This window comes from Myxocyprinus asiaticus, chromosome 25 (assembly GCF_019703515.2).
Source record: "Myxocyprinus asiaticus isolate MX2 ecotype Aquarium Trade chromosome 25, UBuf_Myxa_2, whole genome shotgun sequence".
Lineage (NCBI taxonomy): Eukaryota > Metazoa > Chordata > Actinopteri > Cypriniformes > Catostomidae > Myxocyprinus > Myxocyprinus asiaticus.
Genome location: NC_059368.1, coordinates 362501 through 367500, shown reverse-complemented (window position 1 = coordinate 367500; position 5000 = coordinate 362501). Strand labels below are relative to the sequence as shown.

Genomic DNA, 5000 nt, shown 5'->3' with positions numbered 1-5000 from the left:
TCCCCCAAAATTCTCAAAATGTTATATATATATATATATATATATATATACTAAAATATAAAAAAATAAGATTGTATTGGTTGAACTGCCTTCAATTTTTGCTGCTTTAAATAAAACATAATTGTATCACAGTCTTTTTTATGGCAATACAGTAAAAAGAAAAATATGACTGTATTGCAAGAATCTTTATTGAGAATAATGAGAATTATAAACAACAGTAAAACCTGCAGATGCATTTCAGTAATGATTATTTGGGGTAAATGTGCCTAAATGTCCTGACAATAATATCACATTTCAATTCTTAATGATTCTAAAAAATACAATTATTTTGTCTTCATGCAAAATATAATTTCTTATTTATTTATTTATTTAGTTTTTGGGGTGAAATATGAGCTAGAAAGTCCAAGTACCTGTTTATTTCTTCTTCTTCTTCTTCTTCTTCTTCTTCTTTGGTAATATTTTCACTGTTACAAGGTCAAAATAACTTCAAAACTGAAATAAATAAATAATAAATGATATTGCATAAAGAAAATGAAGCATGTTTTAGTACCATTATGATTTTTGCATTGTGACATTATTTTCATGAAAATTAAGCACTTTTCTCTTCAAATTCCATTTTATTATAATGCAAGAATGTATTAATCAAATGTAAAAATATGAATACATCTCGGTTTTATTGTTTGTACTGCCTTAAATTTATGCTGGTTTACATAAAATAAAATTATTGCATTAAAGTCATTTACTTCAATATAGTAAATAAAGTACAATATTAATGAGAATTACCATAGAGAAAAATGAGAACTATAAACACTCAAAAGTGAATCGTTTAAATGTGTTTAATGGTTATGAAATGCATCGTCACAATGCAGAACAACTTAATGGTCCTAAAAATAGGCTTCATTTCTTTCTTTTGATTTTGGGGTGAAATGTGAGCGGAAGAGACTCTGCGAGATTCACTCAAATACCAGTTAAGCCTTTCTCAAACTGTCAGTGTTACATGGTTGAAATACCTGAATTCATTTCATGATAAATGACACCAATGAAAAGACTTCAAAATGAAAACAATGTACCAGTTTAGCGTCAGTTTGTACTTTCAGTATTTCATGTGTGGATTAGTTGAATTATTAGTATTTGTTTGTTTTCAGTGTGTGTCATGTAGTTTAGTTTGAATGGAGCTTGTGAGGTCGACTCGTTCACTCATTAGGGTCATTGTGTGAGTCACTGGGTTTTAGTCGGGTGTATTTTTAGAAACACTTGGCTAGTTTCACCCGTCTCTTCCTCGCCGCTGTGTTTCCCTGATTGGCAGAGCGTCTGTGCGGCAGTAACTGAGAGGGCGATGAGGACCGTGGCATGGGCGATGTGTCTCGCACTTTAAAAGACTCAACAGCTGGGTGTTCTGACTGCGTCGCATGCGCTGCACTTAAATCATAACGTTAGAGCTGTGATTCCCATGTGCATTTTTCACTCTTGCGTGTGTATTTCACCCGTATTGTTCATAAACTTCACAGACAGCGTGCTCTGTAATGTGGTGAAGCTGTGCCGCTGTTGGATTGTGACGTTATAAAGAGGATGCAGTTACTACAGAGTTCATGTTAAAGCAAACACCATATGGCAAAGACTGCAGACTGTCGGATTTACTTTTCATGCAACTCTTTGGAAAGGGAAAAGTTGCAGCTGCACGCATTTCAACTGCAGTGAACTTGAAGGCTCTCGTGCAGCACTGAGATCAGGCTGCGGCCGCAGACAGCGAGTTTGAAGCAGTTTAGTGATATCTGGTCCACACCGTCTCCGTGCACCATGAGGAAAATCTGATATTAGACCTCAGTTGCAAAACAAACACATCAGACGTCTGCATGAAGTGAGTTGCGATGTGTGTGAAGGGGACACTCAACGAGCGATGGACAGAAGGATGAGAGGCCGAGCGGCAGGTTCACACGCTCTTGACTTGCGGCGGATGGACAGAACGCAGCCAAACGCTCCCGACAGCTGCAGCTGCGGTCATAAACACCCACAGGTGTGCCATATATTGACCCTATACAGCACATCAAACACTACAGACAACATCAATCCAGTCCACGCTTCATTTGAGTGAATGAGTTATTTCGGTGAGCTACAGATCTGTTAAATACAACAGTTAGTTGATATTTAGTGTAACAGAGATGCTTCACTGTTTATGTCAGTCTGTGTGTTGCTTGTCACATGCTCAGCTTAATGTTACGGCTTCTTTTGGAAGTATGTTCGCTGGTGGAGAAATAATATTGGTCAGATTGTTTGTCCTTTTCAAGTACGTAACATTTACAACACAAATCTGCTAGTCTCGCTATTTAAGTATTCTGCATTTACTTTCATGCATTAGGCAGACACTTTTATCCAAAGCGACTCACAGTGCATTCAAGGGGTCCATTTTTATCAGTTTGTGTGTTCCCTGGGGATCGAGCCCATGACCTGGGCGTTGCAAGCGCCATGCTCTACCAGTTGAGCAACAGGAACCACACTATTTCTCTGATATGGTATAGAGTAGACTTTCAGAAATATGCTCTGGTCAGACTCTTAGACACTTTAGTATTCATTAAAACGTACATAATTATTTGCATAATGTCAAGAAAATAAACACGATTGAAATAAGAAGCTAAAGTTAGGATTGACAGTTAGCTTACATCAGGGTGACAACTTAAAGTTCATATTTATTTTTTCTCCCCTTTTCTCCCCAATGCGCTCTAAGTCCTCGTGGTGGCGTAGTGACTCGCCTCAATCCGGGTGGTGGGGGACGAATCTCAGTTGCCTCCACGTCTGAGACCGTCAATCCGCGCATCTTATTACGTGACTTGTTGAGTGCGTTACCGTGGAGACGTAGCGCTTGTGGAGGCTTCACGCTATTCTCCGCGGCATCCACGCACAACTCACCACACACCCCACTGAGAGTGAGAACCACATTATAGTGACCACGAGGAGGTTACCCCATGTGACTCTACCCTCCCTAGCAACCGGGCCAATTTGGTTGCTTAGGAGATCTGGCTGGAGTCACTCAGCACACCCTGGATTCAAACTCTTGACTCCAGGTGTGATAGTCAGCGTCAATACTCGCTGAGATATCCAGACCCCCCATTTTCATATTTTAATTATCTTTAGAAATCCTTCTTTTGATTCTGTTATTTAATCAAACAGGATGGGAGTGAAACAAACCCACTAATAGCACAAAACATCCCAGAATTCATTAAATCCATCACTTAACACTTTATAATAAGGTTGCATTAGTTAACTACATTAGTTAACGGGAACTAACAATGAACAAAGTATTTGTTAATAAAGTTAATGTTCATTTCAACAGATTTTGATACATTCATTAAATGAAACGTTATATAAGTTAACATTAGTTAATGCACTATGAACTAACAATGAACAAATTGTGTTTTTTATAAACTAACATTAACCAAGAGTAATAAATGCTGTTAAAATTGTTTTGTTCATTGTTAGTTCATGAGAACTTCTGCATTAACTGATGTTGACAAACGGAACCTGATTATAAAGTGTTACTCCAATGTTAATATTTACTGATGTTTGTGTTGCTGTTTTCCCACCAAAAATGATGCCACTTCCTGGAGGATGATGTCATTAAGGAGCTGGCTTTTGTTAGTTAAAGGGATTTTACCATTCTTTAAAAGAGTAACAGGATGGAAGTGCCTGAGGATACAGGAGAATCCTATAAATTAATGACCAATTACAGTAAAAACAATATTCCTAATTAATTATGTTTAACATTTCGATTAGAGAAAGGATAATATTATCTGGAATAATTCTTCATACATTGCCAGAAAACGTGCATAGTGCCCAGAGACATGGCAAAAATGAAAACAACTGCTCAAACCGAAGTTATGAAATTATTTAATATTCACCGCTTTGTACAATACAGATACTACAACATTTCTGTTCATTTTTCAATTCAAGTTTTTACTCAGATTGTTGTGCTAATAAGTGAAATGAAAAAAAAAAACTACTAATATACTGTATTTAATAGAATATACAATGTTAAATAACACAATTTACCAAATAATAGAAGGAAAGATTCTTTGGAAATGGTGCCATTTATGGGTTACTCTAATCCTAAATGCTGTGCTATTTTTTATAATCTTAAAGGAATATTCCGGGTTCAATACAAGTTCAGCTCAATCGACATAATGTGACATAATGTTGATTTCCACAATAATTAATTTCGACTCGTCCCTCCTTTTCTTTAAATGTGTGTTCCAGTGAGACATTTACAATGGAAGTCAATGGGGTCAATAATCTGTAAACATTAAAATACTCACTGTTTCAAAAGTATAGACACAAGACAAAACAATATGTGTGTTAACATGATTTTACTGTGATTAAATCACTTACTAACCACATCTGTGGAAAGTTAGACAATTTTACAACTTTGTTGCCATGACGACGTAACACTGTAAACCCTTAAACCCTAAAACGACTGTAAAAATGACAATTTAAACAACTTTACAGCTCAAATAATACATGAGTTTTAACAGAAGAATTAATGTAAGTGCTTTTATAAAATTATAAGCTTCACATTTCTGTCTTTAAACCCTCCAAAAATTGACCCCATTAACTTCCATTGTAAGTTTCTCACTGGAACACACATTTAAAGAAAAGGAGGGAGGAGTCGAAATTAATTATTGTGGTAATCAACATTCTGACACAAATGCTGCTGATTGACCTGAACTTGTATTGAACCCGGAATATTCCTTAAGTAAGAATAAAAAAGAATAATTTTACTGCTAAACTTTCAACAAATATGAGTTTGTTGACCCCTCCTATTACTAATCCGACCCTATATCACAACGTTATTTCAACACTGTCAGATTGGAAATTTGGAATTTATATACTTATCATTTGAAAACATTCTGATAGGATCACTTTCAGTTTAATTGAAAAAAAAAAAAACGAATTTCTCTTTCAACCTTGTTACAATTAAACATTTTAAGGGTTGAATATTACATGCTTGA

General features: G+C 35.8%; 1 protein-coding gene across 4 annotated transcripts in view; it reads left to right on the top strand.

Moving 5' to 3' along the window:
* The window catches only part of pak5 (p21 protein (Cdc42/Rac)-activated kinase 5), a 72391-nt gene that overhangs the window by 39529 nt on the left and 27862 nt on the right, over positions 1 to 5000 (top strand). The gene's annotated exons all lie outside the window — the stretch shown is intronic.